Below are 21194 nucleotides of genomic sequence, written 5' to 3' on the forward strand. Positions count from 1 at the left end.
GGAAGCGGGTTTATGCATCAGCGACCTTTTCCATCAGGGTGCTGAACTACCTGGCCCATGTTACCAGACTACAGCGTGACCTGGTAAAGGAACTAGCTGAGTCTCCCCCAAAGTCCATGTCGCAGGAGGACAGAGACATGATGTCTGTGAGGATGGCCACTTTGACAGCATTTTCCAACATGTCCATGCGACTCCTCTCACATGCTACTGAAGGAGCGGCTAGGGCAGCTGGGTCCGGCGTGCCCATGAGGCATAACGCCTGGCTCAGATTATGTCAGTTCTCGGAACCCTATAAGGCATCTGTTGCAAACACCCCATATGACGGTTCTACTCCCTTTGGTAAGACCGTCAGAGACACCTTGGTTCAGAGTAAGAAAGACAGGAAGACACTGTCTGCCATTGGAATCCACTTCTCGAACCCTCAAAGATCCTTTTCCCAGAATCAGCAAGGCAAAAGAAGATGTGGTTCCGGAAGTCTCTGTATTCCCAGGACACTCAGGGCTCTTCTTCCCCTAGAGGCAGAGGGGGACAGGAAAGACGCCGGCCCAAAGGCAGAGGGGGTCCGAGAAATTTTGGGTCTCAAGAACCATTCTCGGACAGGCCCGCCCAGCAACCCTGAGGGGTTGCCCGACTGCTCTACTCTGGAGGCAGTTGGGGGTCACTTGTCATTGCACCTGGCGGCATGGGAGTCCGTAACATCAGACCGCTGGGTGCTTTAGATAATTTCCAGAGGATACTCAATCCCATTTGTGGTTCCTCCCAAACCTCTCAAACACCTCCTGGATGTACCACCTGTGCAAAGGGAGGCAGCAGCACTGGAAATTTCCAAGCTGCTAGAGAAACAAGCCATTGAACCCGTCTCCCAGGTCAGTCCGGATCGGGCATCTACTCCAGGTTCTTTTTGGTGCCAAAGAAAATGGGGGACTTAAGGCGCATTCTGGACCTATCTACCCTGAACCTGTCAGTTGCCAAAGAAAAGTTCCGGATGGCCACCTTACAGTCCATCATGCTGTGCCTGCAAGAGAGCGACTGGATGTGCTCATTCAACCTCCAGGATGCCTAATATCACATAAAGATGCATAGAAGTTCCAGGAGGTTCCTCTGCTTTTGGCTAGGAGTCAGTCAATACCAATTTCAAGCCCTGCCCTTTGGTCTCAACAAAGCCCCCAGGGTGTTCACCAAAGTGATGGCAGTAGTAGTGGCTCACCTGAGGCTTCAGGGGATTTAGGTCTACCCTTACCTGGATGATTGGCTCCTTACTGCTCCCACCAAACATCTACTTTGCCAAACCAAGAATTATTTCCTAAAGCTTGCACTCATCTTAGAGATTACAATCAATACATCCAAATCTTTTCCGAATCCTATCCAGGTGATAGACTACATAGGGGCATGGATAGACACACTACAGTCAAAAGTCTTCCTGACCTTGGAGAGAGTTTGAAACCTAAGGATGCATGTTACCTTCATATACCATTCTCACCTTCCCTCGGCAGAATTGGTTTTGAGGGCGCTAGGTTCTATGGCAGTGACCATAATGGTTCTTCCATGTGCCCAGTTACACATGCGAGTACTACTTTGGACTCTAGCGGTGCAATGGTCCCTGTTGGATCTTCCGTTGTTGCATCCAATACACCTCAGTCGAGTCTGCAGGTCGTCCCTTCTTTGGTGGATGCATTCTCTGGAAACTCTGGAGGGACAACCTTTTGTTCCAGCCCCTGTCCAAGCCACAGTGACCACGGATGTCTCCCAACTTGGGTGGGGGGGGGGCATTGTTTGGGCAGGACAGTCCAAGGCCTGTGGTCCCCTATCGAGACCAGTTTGCATATAAACATTCTGGAAATGAGGGTGGTCCTTTTGGCGTTGCAGGCCCTTCATGCCTTTCTTCCTCTGGGAACCATTGCAATACAATCAGACAACATGTCAGTGGTCTGGTATGTCTACAAACAGGGAGGGACCAGATCTTATCCCCTTTGTCATGAGGCTATACGAGTTTGGGAATGGGCGATCTCCACCGGTCACTTTCTGACAGCAACACACATTCCGGGGTGGTCCAACATCCTAGCAGACAGGTTAAGTTGGACTATATTGATGCCTTATGAGTGGTCTCTGAATTCTTCAGTAGCAGAGCAGATCTTTCTGGAGTGGGGTCAGCCTTGCTGCGATCTCCTCTCATCTCCTTCCAATGCGAAGTGCAGCGAGTTTTTCGCTCTGAACCCCCAGCCGGGGAAGTCCCCCAGAGATGCTTTAGTCCATACTTGGCCTGCTGGTCTTCTGTATGGTTATCCTCCTGTACCTGTTATTCCAAGGTTTCTACAGAAAGCTTGTTGCCTGGGAAGCAAAGTGATCCTCATTGCCCCGTTTTGGCCTCGCCAGGTATGGTTTCCCTTCCTTTGCTCTCATCTTCTGGCTCCGTCCTGGATTTTGGATCTCATTCAGGATCTCATCTCACACCCCTCAGGGGTTCCTCATCCAAGTCTAGACATTTTGAAGCTCACGGCTTGGCTGCTGCAGCTCCCCTAATTGTTAGGACTCCTGGATTATCTTCTTCAGTCAGGTCTATTCTGGTGGCAGCTCATAAGTCTTCCACCAGAAAGGTTTATCATAGCAAATGGAAACTTTTTTTCCTTTTGGGCTTTTTAAAGGAGTTTAGACCCTTTCATGGCTCCTGTTTCAGCCATTCTCGATTTTTTAGCAAATCTTTTTCAACAAGGAGCTAGCTCTTCTACTATCAAAGTTCAACTAGCTGCCATCTCTCATTTTCACGTGGATGAGAATTCTGCTTCTCTAGCCTCTTCCAGACTGTGTAAAGCTTTTATTGAAAGTACTTTCCTATTACACCCTCTGGTCAAAGATCCTATTCCCCCATGAGACCTTATTATGGTTATTCAAGCGTTGGTTGCTCTGCCATTTGAACTTGCAGCAACCACGGATCTTAACTTTTTGTCTTGGAAAACAGAGTTTCTAGTGGCTATCACCTCAGCTAAGAGGGTTTCAGAACTGCAAGTGCTGTCTATTAAAGTTCCATACATGATTTTCCATAAGGACAGGGTTTCCTTTTGTACCAGTCCTTCCTTTCTTCCCAAAGTAGTGTCACAGGTTAACTTCAATCAAACCATTAATGTACCTGTTTTCTTTCCAAATTTTGCTAACAAAATGGAATACAGACTTCACTTGTTGGGTGTTCATAGACAGCTACGATTCTATTTACACAGGACTAGGACCTTTCGTAAATCTGATCAATTGTTTGTGTCCTTTTCTAAACCCTTTTTGGGTAAACCTACCTCCAAGGTCACCATCACTAGGTGAATCTCCTTGTGCATCCTTCAGATCTATAAGGATAAAGGTTTGTCACCTGCGGGTCAGGTGAAAGCTCATTTGACTAGGTCAAGGCTACTTCTGCTGCCTTTTGATTGAGAGTCTCATTGGATGATATTTGTTCTGCAGCTACTTGGTCCTCATCTCATACCTTTTTTTCTCACTATTAATTGGATTTGATCTCTCAAAGGAGAGCATCCTTTGGTTCCGCAGTGCTCCGGAATATCCTTCCATGAGGGCCACCCAGATGTTTAGTAGCTGGGGACTCTGTCCGACAGGTTGAAGATCAAATGAAGTAAACTACTTCAGATAAAGAAGTTATGTACTCACCATAACGTTCCATCTGAGTAGTTCTACTTCATTTGTCTTCAGCCATCCCTCCCTCCTTCCCCCTGGCCTTACCATATGTACAGCCTGTTTGACTGAAGTTTTAGGTGCATAAGGTGTTTTTTCAGGTTGTGTTCTTAGTATAAGTGGCAGCAAACTTTATATGGGGGTTGGAAGGTAGTGGAGGTGAATTATGGGTAAGGGGAGGAGCTTGGAGCTCAGAGCAGATGCTAGTGAAATTGCCGGCTCGTATCCGATACGGATCCGGTACCCACAGGTTGAAGACAATTGAAGTAGAACTACTCAGATGGAATGTTATGGTGAGTACATAATTTCTTTTTTTTTTATATATTGTGATGTATGAAATTGCACTTTTAGATGACTATTTGGAGTTTGGGGGCAGATAACTTTCTTAGCAATAATAATTCTCTAAACCTCTGTAACTGAACGTAACTAATTGCTTTGTTTTGGAATCCCAAGGAGAAAGGATATGGATGATGATGGTATAGTAATACTGAAATGATAAGGTCATTGTTCTTTGCTTGTGTGAAAATCCATATGAATATAAGAAAAATAAATCTACAAGTGCTCTGACAGTTTTAACAAGTCCTTCTTTCTTTTCATCAACTATTAAAATGCCTTAGAGAGCATTTAAGTTTATAGGAAAGAGATCACAATTTTTATTGTAACTTGTTTCACCTGATGGTATAATTAAAGTTGGAACTTCTGAGAAGATTAGTTCAATTATTACATCTATTTTCCATTCAAGGAGTCACCAAACTATTATAATGTAAACAAAATGGCTTAGCATTTACTTTTCAGGTTGGCAGCATTTAGGTGTCTGTAAGCTTTTTCAGAGAGTCCTGTTAAATTCAGTTTATGTCCTTATGTCTAGGCATCCAGAAAAGACAAAATAAGCTATATGTCTGTAAGTGATGCTGCAGAATCAACAAGAAACTATTTTCACATATCACTAGGGAATTACAATACTTGTGTGGGTGACATAACTTCCTTGCACAACTCATTTAGGTCAAAAACACTAACTTTATAGAAATGTACAGGACATGTATTTGACTACACCTCTTGAAGTCCTATAGTTTGAAAACAGATGAAATAAACAGTTAATTGAACAAATCCTGTAAGTCCCAGCTGTACTGTGCGGAGAGAAAGCAAATATTGTCATCACCATCCTTTCTCTCTTCTCTGCAATTAATGTAGTAACAGAAAATAAATTACAAATTTCTCAGCAGAACAGGGTATAAAGTTAAATCTACTAGTAGAAGCATAGCTGGTGGAACTGTTTGTCCTAGCAACAACAAAAGGACTACACAACTCTGATGCTAATGTGGAGCCATAATCATCATTCCCTTCAAGTAGTCTTGACAGAGATGGGTTATTATTTCCACACATTGAATTCTGTAAGTGTAGATGAGTGAATGAAATGAGTGGCATTGTGGCAAAGTGCCTCAGTCTTCACTGCCTCTCCACATTCTAACAGTTACCCCCCCCCCCCCCCCAGAACTTTCTGGAAGAAGCGATATGCAGATGGTGGAAATTGTGGCAAAGTGCCTTAACCTTCACCTCATTCTAACAGCTCTCTCACAGCTTTCTGGAAGTGGGGACGTGGATACTAGCAGTGGTGGAAAATGCCCTAATGTTCACTACCTCTTCTTATCTAACACCTCCCTCAAAGCTTTCCTGAAGGGAAGTTGGCATATGCTTCGTAAGTTGCCATATGATTAATATAGACAGACTCCAAGTTTAATATTCAATATTTTAATCCTACCATTCAAAGCAACAACAGGATCAGAAAACATCAGTACAACAGGAACAGGAATATCCGGTCCTTATTACATCCACTAACTCTGTCTCCCTCCTTCTATCTTTCTCTATCTCCACCTAGTGGCAGAAGATCAGAACACAACATATTCCCCCCTTACTTAAGAACAGCACTGCACTTCTTCTTCTGGCTTTTCCTGGTTAGGGGTCGCCACAGCAGAACTCCGGTCCGCTAATGATTGGCAGTAGATTTTTACGGTGCCGATCTGCCAGCTCGACGTCCAACCTTCAACAAAGGCACGCCCATTAGAACAGCACTGCACTTACAATATGTAAATTAAACATCACTAAGATTATAATGAACACTGAATTACATCAACATTTATATTTATGTAACATAGTCTTCAAGCCAACGGGGTCTCCTTCTCACACGAGCTGGAGGAATGTGAGGAGATTCAGGCACTGGTGTCACTGTAGATCAAAGGGGGAATTCCACTGGAGCATCCCTTGAAGCATCACTTGTCTGAGGTGCATTTGACTTAGATATATAGGAAGAATGACATTTTTTCCATCTGCCAGTAAGTAAGTGCATGGGCCAATTTCCTTTTGAATTTCCATGGGTTGTGACAATCTTGGATGTGCTTTTGAAACATGTAATGGATTCCAAATACACACCTGTCCCCCTTTTGGAAATGAGGAAACTGTGCTCCACGTCAAGTATCAGAATGCTTTTTCATTTTGTCTTGAAGAGAAGAGACCCTTTTACCAACAGTATCAGCACTAAATGTGCAGGAAACAGGAGGAGGAAGAACATTGAGGAGTTTTCGCATTTTCCAGCCAAGAAGCAATTCAAAAGAGAAAACTCCTGTAGTAGCATGTGGTTTTGCACAAAGAAATTCTAAGACAACTGGTTTCCAAGGTTTCATCTGTAAGATAGCAGATTGTAAGCACCCTTTGAGAACACAATGAAATCTTTCAATGGCACCATTTGCAGCTGGTTGGTATACTGAAGTATGTATGCATTGTATATCTCTTTCTGCCAGAAATGCTGCAAAATCGGCAGAGGACAATTGACACTCATTATCTGATACAATGGTATGTGGCTGTCCAAATTAGCTGAAAACTGAAGTGAGGAAGTCTATAACATTTTGAGTAGTGACATAGGCAAGGAAGATGACTTCTGGCCACTTGCTGTGATAAACAGTGAGGTTTAGGGCATAATGATGATTACAGATAGCCATTTCAAATGGACCAACTACATCTATGGCTAGCTTTTGCCAAGGTTCAGATGGAAATGACACAGGTTGTAAAGGTGCTGCTGAAGGATTGGCAGTCTTGTCAGAAGATTGGCAAAGTTGGCAATTTTTAACTTCAGCTGCAACCATGTTATCCATCCCTGGCCACCAGTATAGCTCACGCAGCCACTATTTGGTTCTCACCATGCCTTGGTGGCCTTCATGTCATGTGTCACTAAAGTGTGGTGCAGAGAAGCAGGAGCAATGAGACGAGTGCCACAGAACAGAAACTCATCTTGTGCACTGAGTTCATCTCATAATCGGAAATATGGATGCATGTTTATGTTCACTGCATTAAGAGAAGAAGGCCAACCATTGGTAATCTGGGTTCACAGAGAGAACAACTCATTGTGGAAGCAGAGGCAGAGACAAATTCATTGTGACAGGGCAGTTAAAGCAGCAGACAACATTACCACAAACTCGGGTTCAGGTTTGGGCAAGCAAGAGAGGCAATCAGCAATATAATTCTGTGACCCAGGACAATAAGCAACAGTATAGTTGAAAGACAGCTGTCACACTGCCCAATGTGCAATCCACATGCCTGCTCGATCAGACCCTTTTGAGGACAGTAATATGGTCAACGCTTGGTGATCAGTACAGAGAGTAAATTTACAACCCCACAAGTAAGTACTCCATTTTTCAACAGCCCACATGCATCCAAGAGCCTCTTTTTCAATAGGATATTTCCTTTCAGTGGCAGTAAGAGTCCAAGATGCAAAGGCAGCAGTCCATTCTGTACGGTCAGGGTGAACTTGAGAAAAGACAGCTCCAAGCCATAATCGGACACATCAGTAAAAACTACAGTAGTCAAATCAGGGTCAAATAAAGCCAAGGCTGGACTGCAAATCAGTTTCACTGACATAAAACTCTGCTGAGCTTCCTCAGACCAGGAAAATAGGCATGTAGGGGTTCTACAATGGTGGCAAAGTGTGGAATAAACTTATTATACCAAGATGCAAGTTCAAGGAAGGAATGTAACTTGGAAACATTGGTGGGAGCTCGATCACAGAGAAGAGCCTCAAGATGCTCCTGATCAGGCTGTATTCCTTGTGCTGTAATAGTATGGCCCAGAAAACAAAAAAATGACCTGATTGAAATGACATTTTGATTCTTTTAGCTGTTATCCTGCATCTTTTATGTGTTTAAGAACTGCTTGAAGTGTTCGGTCATGGTTAGCCTGTGTTTATCCCCACAAAATTATATCATCTAAGTAGTTTGCAACATTTGGCAACCCCTGCAAAATTGTAGCAAGCATCTTTTGAAAGGCAGACTGGAACCCAGTAAAACCAGAAGAAGCTATCATGAGTAATAAAGGCAGTCAACTTATGGTCGTCTTCATGATGTAAAAGCTGAAAGTATACACTTTCTAAATCAATGGTAGAGAGCACTGTTGCTCCTTTCAGCAGGAATAGCATTTCATCAATGTGAGGAAGAGGAAAACTGTCCATAATGTTAGCTTTATTAGGTTCTCTCAAGTCAATGCATGGGCGAATACCACCAGTCCTTTTTTGAACCACCGCAATGGGTGAGACCCAGGGAGAAGCTCCAGTTATTTCAATAATCCATGCTTGAAGAAGACAATTGAGCTCTGCACTTACATCTTGCTGAACCGACAGAGGTAAGCAACTTCATTTTTTGTCATACTGGAGTAACAGAATCTAATACTTTAACTTTGTGTATGAAGCTTTTTGCACAACCTAGAGTCAGAGGAGGTAATGGAGCTGTAGAAAGATGCATGACAGGAACCAAGTTTGTGGTAGCACATGGTAAGACAGTACTGCTGTTAAAGCACAAATGTAGACCCTTTATTAAATCCATACCCAGCAAAGCAGTTCCAGACTCCACAATGAAAACAGAGGTAGAGTATGTAACATCATCTTTGGACACAGTAACTGGTAAGCAGTAAAGTACAGAAAGTGGAGAACAGGAATAAGTCACTAACTTAACTGAAGGTGGCAGTAAAGGATCCCCTTTAAAGGGTGCATCATATCTACATTTAAGCAAAATGGATACAGATGAACCAGAATCTACAATTAGATCCATAAGTGCAGTAGCAATTGAAGTTTTCATTGTGACACTGAAACGGATTCTCTCAGACAATGAATGGTCACTTAAGTAAAGTATCTGAAGCTCAGGTAAGGCAACTTCCTGCACAGAGCATGTTTGCAAAGAATGGCAAACACGGGCAAAATGACCAGCCTTTCATCAGTTACATTTAACAGAAGCAGCAAGAAGGTGTTGATCATTGGCAAGATGCATATCAGATCCACACTGATAAGCATGAAAAGAGGCTGCAGAAGGTGTAGCAGCTGAACAGGTGGGAGCTTGGAAGAAAGCCTGTGGTGGTTGGGACCAGCAGCAGACACAGGATGAATATGTGAAGTCTGTACCGGGACTGTTCTGTCACCTGAGAACGTCCAGTCCTTATCACATCCACTAACTCTGTCTCCCTCCTGCCTTCCTTTCTGTCCACCTAGTGGCACAAGACCAGAACACAACAATTGTGTGCACCTCTTGCAAACTATGATGAAAAGGATTAGTGGATATGTGTGCGAGTAATTTTCCAAGTCTGAAAACTGTGAGGGTGAACAAAATCTGGATCTTAGTGTCCTAAAAAGATGCATTGGTAGAAGCATTGAAAATGTTAAGAGCAATATAATTTTACTCTGCAAGCATAAAGCGGACTATTTTATTGCAGAAATATGTTGCCTATTTTTGAGGTAAAGCTCTGCCAGCAGGATTACATTCTTCTGCTTTGATTAGACTCTAGGTAATAAGCTGCAGTGAGAAGTTACTGTAACCAGCATTTCATATTAAGAAACCTGTCAAGGAATAGAGTTGAGCTATCAGTTAGTAATAATAATTAAAAAAACATTTTGATCAAATTTGGAACTTTTTGTTTATACACACAAAACTCATTACAACCTTAAGAAGGGCTGTCTTATACTGAAGACAGAGATTGTGTGTGTGTGTGTGTGTGTGTGTGTGTGTGTAGTTTTTTTTTATTTTTCTTCTTATGTGAAGTGGATTCCATTACAAAAAAAGATTTGTAACCATGCTAGAAATTTGCTGTATGTCTGTTGCAGTACATACTGTACAGAAAGTATGCCTGTACAAGAAAACCTCAAGCTTTATGTGGGAGAGCGCAAAAACATCTAACACAAGTGCTAGATTTCAGGAGAGTGGTATGGGTCATTTCTTGAGTGGAATTAAAAAGCAACTTTCAGGTGGAGTGTCTGTCCCTTCACCAGTGATTTAAAAAATCATTACAGCAAAATGCATCTGTGAGAAGCCTGGGTAGGGACATTGATAATTGGACTACCAGTAGATGTTGGTAACCATAAAATGGGATAGAAATGAAGATGACCTGTGAGACAAACAACTGTATGTCAAGAAAGACAGAAGAACCACTGTAAGTTACATTAACAACACAGAGAATGTAAAGTCTAAAAATCTATGTCAATTTACATTCAAGTTCTGGGATGTGGCATTGTAGAGCAGTATATTTTTGTAAGTAAAGCAAGTATGAGGTACTCGGTTAAATTTTAACTTCAGACAAAGGAGGAAGCTGCATGGAACAGCTCAGAAAGTGGGGCTGTTATTAGTGTTTGTACCCATTGGTATCAAAGTTCTGCTTTGCTCCATTGCAATTTATGTCAAGGGGGAAGAGGCATAATTTGAATGTTCTGGTCTTACCTTGACAAGCTTTCTGAAATTATCATCAACCCCCTTTTTCCCATTTTTTACATGGGTAGTGGTGCCACGCCAACTGTTACCATCTCTCTCTAGTCAGTGCCATTCTCCTACCTTCTTCAACACTCATGCCTGTTCTCTCACATAATTCTCCCATTTCTTTGATGGTTGCCCCCATTTCCTTTGGCCTTCTTCCCCAGATTGTCTTTTCTGCACATGCGTCTGAACCACCATAATCTGTCCTATTTGACCTTTTCTGCAATTGGAGCTACTTTGGCTTCTGCTCTTATGTATGTCATTTCTTCATCTGTACCACACTGTGCATCCTACCGCCTGTCTCAAACACTTCATCTCCAGAACCTCTACCTTACTCAACTGCTCTGCCTAGGTTACTGTACCATACAGTAGTATTGGTAACACCACTGTTTTGTAAACCTTACTTTTATTTATTTTATTTTACATTTGTTGACCGGGCTAGTCCAATTGGATATATGTCCATTTTCAGCAGAGGCCCAGGGAGAAAAGCTCCATTACAGAACTAGTAACAACAGATACATTACACATTTAAGGCTAGAGTACAAATTTTACATAGCCTGTTAGTAATCATATAATTTGCATTATTTAGAAGAAATAGTAACAAGTATTTATGAGGTAGAGACATGTTTATACAACAGAAAGCTAGATAAACAGTCTAGTGCTCTATAGTAGTTACTAAGGAAGGCTAAGTTAATACTGCCTTATAGTAGCTTACAGCTCATACTCTGAGGTATTCAGAAAGGTATACATTCAGCAGCAGTAATGAGATCAGAATGTGGAGAGTATAGCAGTAAGGAGATTATTAGTCTGGGTTAGTGCATGGGCATAGCCAGTGCCTTTTAAGGTGTTCTTTCAGTTGCTTTTTGAAAAGTAGTGTAGAAGAAAGAGATGAGAGTTCACTGGGAAGCAGGTTCCAGGTATACCCCACAGTGTTGGAGAACATTGCGTCTCCAGCCTTATTGTTGGGTTTATGTATGGCTACAAGTAATTTATTTGCTGAATGTAGGGTTGGAAGATTTTTTTGTAGGGGGTGATAAGGCTAGTAAGTATTGGAGTATTACTAGGATGATAAAGGGTCTTATGGGCGATAATAAGTTGGTGGAAAAGAAGCTGATTATGTAGTTCCAACCATCCTAGCTGTTTTAGATTGTGATAATGGTGGGTTCTAAATGGGGAGCCAGTGGCAAATCTGGCAATGTTATTGTAGGAGGTTGCAAGTTTGTTAAGGTTGTGTTTACATCGATTGATATAAATGGGAGAGGCATAGAGGATGGTGGAGATAACATGGGTGTGGGCAATAGTAGTTCTAGCAGTTGGTGTGAGGAAGGGTTTAATCTGGTAAAGGGAGCCTACCTTTTTGTTAACTGATTTTATAGTATTGTTGATGTGTATGTCAAAGTTAAGGTTGTGGTCTATTGTTACTCCTAAGAGTTTGGTGGTTGGGTCGGGAGATATGATAGTGCCATTATTAAATATGACTGTGAAGTTAATGTGGGGGGGACTTTTGTGTGGAAGTGAAGAGCAGTAGTTTTGTTTTTTGGGGGTTCAGGAGAAGGCAGTGCTGTAGGAAGCAGTTTTTGACTATGTTAAAGACTTTTTTGGGTGAGGAGCTGGAGTTCAGATAAGGAAGTAGCAGAGCATATTAATATTGAATCATCAGCATATTGTATGCAGGTAGCTTGAGGAATTTTGATATTTAAGTCATTGATAAAAAGTGAGAATAGGAGAGGGCCCAAAATAGAGCCTTGATGGACACCAAGGGTAACAGGAAGGTGTGTGGATAGATTATTGTCCCAAAGCACAGCCTGCTGCCTTTCTAAGTAGGACTTGAACCATTGTAATGCCTGTATGTCAAGTGAGAGGTATTTAAGTATATCCATAAGTAGCTGGTGGTTAACTATGTCGAAGGCTTTTGAGAGGTCAGTAAAGAATGCAGAGGATAGAGTATTGTTATTACGATTTTTGTTGATGCAGTCGGTAAAAGATAAGAGGGCAGTGGTGGTGCTGTGGAATGGTCTAAAGCCATGCTGACAGGTAGCTAGTATGTTATTTTGGAGAAGGTGATTTAGTAGTTGTCACTGGATACATTTTTCCCATGATTTTTTCTAAAGGAGAGGGCGAAAGTTTGAGAGTTCAGTAGAGTTACCACCCTTATATAGTGGGATGATATGTGATATTTTCCATATAGAAGGGATGGTTCCTTCAGTAATGGTTCTATTTATTAGGATGGAGATTGGGTAGGCTATAACTTTTGCTGGGATTTGCAGATATTCAGCTGGTAGAAGGTCAGTTGAAGGGGGTACATGGTTTGAGTTTTAGAAGAAGGGTGCAAATGAGGGGTGTTGGTACTGGTTGAAGATGAAATGAGGGAAGTGTGCTAGTTAGAGTGGATGACAGGCTTGTGCTAAGAGAAGGTAGTGAATTGGCCAGAGATTGTACGGCCTCAGTAAAGAAGGTATTAAAGGCATCAGCAATATGCTTTGGATTTTCATGGGAGGTACCTGATGGGGTTGGTGTTTTGGAGTGACCTGGATGTAGGAGTTTATTAATACCTGACCAAAACTTTTGTGGTTTGTGCTGGTGGGTTTGTTGGAGGTGAAAGTAAAAGTTTTTTTTGTCAAGAAGTATGGATTTTTTAGTAAGCATTTCTCAATTGTTTAAATTTTAGATGATCTGTGGGGTTTTTAGTAGTTCTCCATTTTGCCCAAATTTTATTTCTAAGCAGGATTTTCTGTCTAGTATCATTTGTAAGCCAGGTTGCAATTTTTGTTCTATTTCTAATAGTGTGAGTAGGTGCATGGTAGTCCAGGATTTGCAGGAACTTGGTGTTAAAGTATAACACTACTTCTAGTTGGAGGTGTTTTAGGGGTGACCAGCCACATGCCTTGAGTTCAGTTAGGAAGCTTTCTGGGTTAAAGTGTTTGTTGGTCCAAGTAGTTCTATAAGTGGTTGGGTTGGGAATATTGATCTTTTGTCTAATTATATAGGTGAGTAAGTGGTCACTAATGTCATTAGGAAGGGTACCTGCTTTATATGTGAAGGGATGACTATTAACAAGAATCCAGTCTAAGGTGCTTTCTTTATTGTTAGGTTTATGGATTCTTATAGGGGCAGTAATTGTTTGGGAAAAAACAAATACGTTTATATGGGTAGTAGTCTTGGGTGTATTACAGGTAGTCCAGTCTATATTAAGTCACTCAGCACTGTAGTTTCTTGTGGTAAGTGAATAGAGAGCCAGCTAAGGATATTTTCCAGGGTATTAATGTTATTACCAGGAGGAAGGTAGGTGCATATTAGATAGATGGATTTGCAAGTATTGATCTGAAGTTTAGCAGTAAGGATTTCAGCATTACTATCAGTATGGAGTTGCGCATCAAATGAGGTAACTTGTAGCCCTGATTTGAACAGAATTGCTACACCCGCACCATTTGTAGTTTTGTGGTCTAATCTCAAAATATTATATCCAGGTGGGGTAATTGCAGTGTCCAGGGTTGCAGGTTTTAGCCATGTTTCTGTGAGACACAGGATGTCAAAAGAATGCACATCTAAGAGGGCATGAAGATGGGCTACTTTATTGTTTAAGCTACAAATATTGAGATGTGCTATAGAGAGAGAGTTAGTAGATCTTGCTGGCATTATTTTGACATTTGCTACCACTGACACTCTTTGCTAGTTGGCTGCATCCCCTCTGATTCTAGTTTTGACCTCCTTATTCAGACGTCCCTTCATCTCAACCACCCCTCCCAGATACTTGACGTTGGTTACCTGTTCCACTATTTTCCCTTCTGTCTCAGTGCTCATCTTCTTCTGATTTACCATCATTTGCTGCCATGACAAATGTCCTTTCTGTTCTCAGTTTCATCCCATGTGCCTTCAGTTTTGCAATCCATTCCCCTACTCTTTGATGAAGTTCTTGCTCATAGTCTGCATGTAATGCCAAATTGTCTGCATACAGCAACTTTGTTGATCTGTCTGTGCCAGTCTGTTTGCTAATGTAGTCCATCACCAGTATGATCAGCAGTGGGCTCTGAGCCGAACCCTGATGCACACCCACTCACACCCATAACCCCTCTGTGAGACCAAACACTCTTCATACCTGAATCATTGGGTCATTGAACATAGCCTGCAATAATTCTGCCAATGTTTCCTGTACTTAGAACCACCACCACAGGACTACCCAAATCAGCTTTCTTGAAGTCTCTGAATGCCCATTTGGACTCATTCTTCATTTCTAGCTTCTTTTCAAGTACCTGTCTCACTGTAAACATCAGGTCAGTTGTGTTGTATCTTGATCTAAATCTGAACTGCTCATTTCCCATCTTACTTTCTATTACTCTACATATTCGTTTATCAGCAACTCTTTCTAGAACTTTCTTGATGTGTGATAGGAGTGCAGTACCTCAATACTGCTGATAGTTGTGAACGTCCCCTTTGTTCTTAAACATTGGCATTAGTATGCTTATTCTGTAGTCCTCTGGGATACTCCTTTTTCTACCTACTGCTATCAGTACCCTCAGTAGCAGTTTCTACCCTATCTCACCCAACATGTTTATTATATCTGCTGTGACCTCATTTGAGCCTGCTGCTTTCCTAACTTAATTTTCCTTAGTGCTATTTGTTCTTTTTCTGTGGTGGTCTCCTCCTCTTCTTTCATTATAGGCTGTATCTGGGACACTGTAGCTTCTGTCAGATTTTCTTCATTCAGAAGCTGCTTGAAATACTAATTTCATCTAACTTTGATGTCCTGTGGACTGCTGAGTAGGTTGTTGCTGGCATCCCTTATGAGGGGTGACTGACTATCTTCTTTATCTTTCTCTCTTTGCCTTGCAACCTGATAGAGTTTATTTGTGCCAGCTATGGAATTTCTTTCCAGAAGTTGGTATAGTGCCTCTGCTGCCTTGTTCTTTGCTATTGCAACTCCTCTCTTAGCCTGTTTGTTAGCCAACCAGTATTCATTAATAGCCTGGTCCTTCTTTTCTGTCTTCACTTTTTCATGTACTCCTTTTTTCTTTTGATGACTATCTGGACCTCTGCTTTCCACCACCAGCTTTCCTTATGTACCTTATTTCCATACGTGCCTCCACTGCATATCTGTTCTGTAGTCCTCACAAATGCTCTTTTGAGGTGCTGCCATTCTTTTTCAACTCCACCTATTTCCTCTTCTTCCTGAGGTGATTGAGAACAGAGTAATTTCTTGAACTGTTGTACTTTCTCCCCAGTCAACTTCCAGGTCTTTAGCCTAGTCTCTGTTGAACTTAGAGTCTTCTATGACCACTGTTTGCAGATGATGGTAGACCAGTGGTTTATGCTATGGGCTGACTGTTTCACTGGGGATGACTTCGCAATCACTGATTCTATCCCACTGTCCTATACTTTCTAGGAGGAAGTCTGCTCGAGTTGCACGTTGGCTACTCTTATATGTGATCTTGTGACTACCCGTCATGCTGACCAATGTGCTGGTCACCATTTGCCAGACAGTAGTCTAGAGTAGCCTGTCCTCATTTTTTCTTGTTGCACCACCCATATAGACCCAAGCAATCCTCATATCTAGTTCTGTCTGTCCATACTTATTAGAAACCCAAGTAACTTTTAGCAAAGGAAACTGTTGTCTCTCTCTGCCAGTTATCTACTCGACAAAGGTTAGTGATGTAGGTGAAGTGGACAAGGGATGGCGAAAGCAGTGGATGTGTCATATAGGTATGCAGCTCAGGGAGCGTTCATGGCTCAGATAGCTTTTACGTTTCTCACATAATACAGGAATGAATGGGACCAAGTGAATTACAAAGACGTTTTTACATGCATTTGTTAAACATGTGAACCATTAGGCACAATTCTGTTTCCAGGGTTTATCCAGCAGCAATGTCAGATTTCAAAAATGCAACATTGATAGATAATAAATATATATGCAGAAGAAAAGAATGATAGTGATACTGAGAGCTCATAGGATCATAATACAATAAATAACTGAAACCACCAGTTACATAAATAATCTTGCTGGGAAGTCCATGTCAATAAAAAAAATACTGTTATTTAGGTTAAGCAGAAGAACTTCAAAAATGTGAAACTATCGTAGTAACCCAGAATAACATTTTGAATACTTGGCAGAACAGTAGATGATGAAATACATTACAATTCTAAATACAGAACCACTGGACATACCGCTCAGCTGTGCAGATTTCGTAGAAAGTCCAGAATTTTGCCTCACATTTTTCGTCTGTTCTTCATAAAATTTGTGGTTTCTAGATTTTTTTGGCAAATCATTGAGACCTTAATTTAGTAAATAATAATCAGAAACTATATAGTAACACAAGAACTTTTATTCTAGTAACTTACTACGTTTATGGGAGCAATATTTGAAATGTGTCCATATTATTATGGCTTTGTGTCCCCATTGTTTTTGTCTTTGTCCAGATTTTTAAGGTTAAGAGGTTGATAGGTATGCCATTGGACAGGCTGCAATGATATACAGGTATGAAAATAAAAAGAGCAATAAAAAGTATAAGAAGATCACATTTCATATCTGTTATGCTTAACAATCACAATTGAATCTGTACATGTAGTAACACCACAGTGTCACATAGTAAGTGTAGTTTGCCCCAACCAAAATTACAGTAATTATTAAGCAAATGATGCAAATTCAAATGTCAGCTGTTGCAAGATTAGCATTAAAGCAGTTAGATACATATCAGAAAATATTAAATAAAACAACTGTAAGCAATCAGCAACCTTCATAAACCAGATTTTCTGAGGAATATCCATTTTGCCAGTCTGCCTCAAGTAACACAGACAAGGAGATGGAAGCAAATGTCAAAGAAGGCAAGCCTGGGTTTGGCGTATATCAATCTGAAATGCTTCATTCCTACTTAATGGTAAGATTAACGGCATAGTAATAGTACTGGTGGCTGTTACTGGTCTGTCTTTGTGAATTCAGGAGAATGGGGCTCTGCAGAGTGGTGCATGAGATGGGAGGGGATAGAAGACAGTGTTGATGATAGTAGGAGAAGGTGGAGGTGGTGTTATCGAAGGAGAAGGTGGAGCAGAGAGTAGAAGCAACTATTTACCATGATGGAAGGAAAGGCTGTCCACAATGAAGGTAATGAGGCTATAAAAGAGAAGAAAGAAGGGGATGTGAGAAAGTAGTCATGAAACAATATAAGAAACTTATGGGGGCTTGCCTGTGTATAGGTTCATAGGTTCATAGGTAGGTACTAGGCTATCGGCCCAAGGGCCTACGTAAGCCTAGCCAGCAAGGTACCATATCTTACACCACCCAAGAAAGTTATTTTTCTGTGCCACTGTCCAGCAGAGACACAGAAGTGATCCCCGGGGTGTATTTCCCATTTCCCATCCACTCATCAAGATTTTTCTTGAAGAGTGCTAATGAAGAACTTTGCTTGACATAGATGGGTAGCTTGTTCTAGAGTATAGGAAGTCTCTGGGACAGGAATCTATCCCTCCAGTGTGTCCTGTTTATTGTGGTGACAAGATTTAGGTCCCTAGAGCGTGTAGCTTGGAGGGATTGGGATTTCTTGAGGTGTAGCATGTCCAACAGCTCTGGGTTTGACATAGCTTTATATGTTAGGCAGAGATCACCTCAGAGTAGGTGATATGCTACAGAGTAAAGCTGGAGGTTTTTGAGGCGGTCAGTGTAGGACATTTGTTTGAGGCCAGTAATCCACTTTGTGAGGTACTTCTGTGGTCTTTCCAGCTGCTGCAGATGTCTTGTGAGGTACATTCCAAAAGGGGCGTTGTACTCTATAATGGGTCTAATGAGTGACGAGTAGAGGGGAACAATGACCTCTTTTTTCCTGGATGAGAACCCTTTAATGATGAGGTATGCCACGTAGAAGGACTTCCTGACTACTGTGGCGATGTGACTATCAAAGGAGAGACTACTGTCCACCTAGGTCCCAAGGTCTCTTATCACGCATTTGGTGTTAAGTAGATTGCTGCCTATGTGGTAGTTCATGGGTACAGAGTTTTTACCAAAGGGGATGACACTGCACTTTTTGGCACTGAGCTTGAGGCCATGGCTCTGACACCAGGCATCTGTCTCAGTGAGGCCCTTCTGTAGGATGTCCACATCATTTGGAAACATAATGATAACATAACATAAGAATACTGCATGGCATACAGCCTTATCCAATTTACTAAAACGAGAACTGGGCACTAGCAAAATAAATTTTTCACTAAATAATACCCCTGTGCAACTATTTAGTTGGACACAATTTGTGAGCAACCTCCACTCCATGAAAGTGATCTGAAATACGTGAATAATCAGGCTTTACTCTGTACTTGTTTTAACTGCCAGAGCTATAGCTGTATCAGCTGTTACCCTGGACAATCCCCTCAGCTGACTGACATCTCAATCAAAGTTGAAGACCAAAAAATATATATCCTCTGGACTGTGTAAATGGAAAAAAGACTTCTAGACAAAAAGACATTTTGAGAAATACCAGTAAGTGAATTAAATTACTGAGAGCTATGACTACTTTTATACACAAATAATGCAGACATCAATAAAACTGTTAGGATATGTAGATGTTTTACAATGCTCTCCAATACTTTACTAATTATTTATCTTTTCTTTTAACATGACCAGTTACTACAAATCCCCCATCTATAATGAGAATAAACCATTTATTTCATAACCAATTATCATAAATCCCTCCTCTGTGATGAATACAGACAATTTAATTTATAGACGATTGTTATGAATCCCTCATCTATGATGAATACAAACTGTTCCTTGCAAACCAATCAGTATGAAACGTATGTCACACATTCAAGGCATTTTACTACCCTGCAAACATTCTCATATCCCAGCTGTGGGCTTTTTTCTTTCTCTGCTGAGTAATTTCTTAACTTTTTATCATATGACTAGCACTGCCTGACACTGTTTCTATCTTATTTATACAAGAGGTATACACAGTATGTCTAACATCTCTGTGCACAAAACCCATTTTAATAATTTTGCCTAAGAAATCCCTCTTACAATTCACCCTTAAACTCAAGTTGTTGTTGTCTTTTGGCTTTAGGGGTCGCCACAGCGGAACTCCGGTCCGCTAATGATTAGCAGTAGATTTTCACGAACGCCGAGGTGCCAGCTCGACATTCAATCTTCAATGAAGGCACGCCCATTTACGCATGTCTTTCGAATGCCCACCCAACCGTGGGGAGGACATGCAGACTCCACACAGAAGGCACTCCCCCCACTCCAGCCGAGAATTGAACGGGAGAACCTCTTGCTGTGAGGCAACAATGCTAGCACTGCACCACCGCTAAAAATTTTTTTTTTTCATTCAGGAAAAAGTGCATAAGAAATATGATTCAAGCTATATCAGATAGCCAGATGAGCCCTACTGTTGCCATGAAAAGGATGGACATTATTTCCTTCATCTGACCATTCTTATCCTGAGACTAACACTAAGAAATAACTTAGTGGGACAGGCAGGAGTCATAGGAAAAAAACAGTCTAACACTAAGTCAGAAATCAATGCAGTATGACATATATCAATATCAGCTTCAAAACAGGTCTGACTTCAGATGGGGGACAACAACTTGCACAAAAGTGGGGCTTCAGTGGACCCAGTTAATTACAGATCCATAAGCCTGACTAGTCTCATATGTAAAGCTATGCAACCAATAATTATGCAATTAATAACAATACAGGTGACACGCAGACTCTCAATCTAACCCATTTCTGATTCTTGCAGGTCTTGCCTACTTAACCTGATCAACTTCTTTGAAAAAAGTTACTGAAGCAATGGACAAGGATGAAACAGTGCACTAAACATATGTAGACCTCACAAAAGCATTCAACACTATCCCAAACTTGGCTATCATAGATAAACTTTCCCAGCTAAATGTCAATCCCTATGCAACTCATTGGATACTAAACTTTCTCACAAATAGCACCAGGAAGTGAGTGCCAGCCACTCTGTCTCCTCCAAAAGACCCATCACTAGTGGTGAACCTAGGATCCAGTCCTTGGGCTACTTTTTATTGGCATTTACTTCTCAGAGGTCAAAGATAATGTTACTGGTTTGTGGCTGACCAAGTTTGTTAATGCTGCAAACTAGGTGCAATCATAAACTTCACAGAGGACACCTAGACCCTCCAAGAAGATTTGTCTCAAACAAATAGCTGATGTCAAAACCATGGACTAAAGTAGATGTCAAGAAGTGTTTAGTTATTTATTTAACATTTGTTAACTGGGAAAGTCTGACTTGGAACAAAGCCAATTTTCAGTGGAGGCCAGGGGAGAAACGCTCTAGACGTATGTCTTTGTAACGTGGGAGGAAACGGGACCACCTGGAGGAAACCCACACGAATGCAGGGAGGACATGCAGACTCCATACAGAAGGCACTCCAGCCAAGAATCGATCCAGAGAACCTTTTGCTGTGAGGCGACAATGCTACCGCTGCACCACTCTGCCGTCAGTCATAGTGTATAGTCATATCCTTCAGCAAACCAACCAAAGTATTCACACAGAGGCACAAACCTTTAGAACCACTCGAAGACACAATATAATCATGTTGACAGTAACTTTATTGAAACCACATCAAATTTAACACAAAAATTAAATCAACATTCTTGTCCTTTCAGTAGGACTTAATCAGAACAGATAATGGCACTGCCACGTAAAATTTTATATACACTCCCAAAACTATGTCATATCCTTTCAATTAACACAGTAATGTCTGTTTGATCTAATAAACAGTCATTAATGTCCAGTGCTATATCCT

The 21194-nt window shown here is 41.4% G+C and overlaps 1 protein-coding gene across 1 annotated transcript in view; it reads left to right on the forward strand.

Annotated features, from left to right (window-relative positions):
* Positions 1–21194, forward strand: part of NEK10 (NIMA related kinase 10) — a 3576599-nt gene that overhangs the window by 3347142 nt on the left and 208263 nt on the right. The window lies entirely within an intron of this gene.

This window comes from Protopterus annectens, chromosome 3.part0 (genome assembly GCF_019279795.1).
Source record: "Protopterus annectens isolate FY-2018-M chromosome 3.part0, PAN1.0, whole genome shotgun sequence".
Lineage (NCBI taxonomy): Eukaryota > Metazoa > Chordata > Ceratodontiformes > Protopteridae > Protopterus > Protopterus annectens.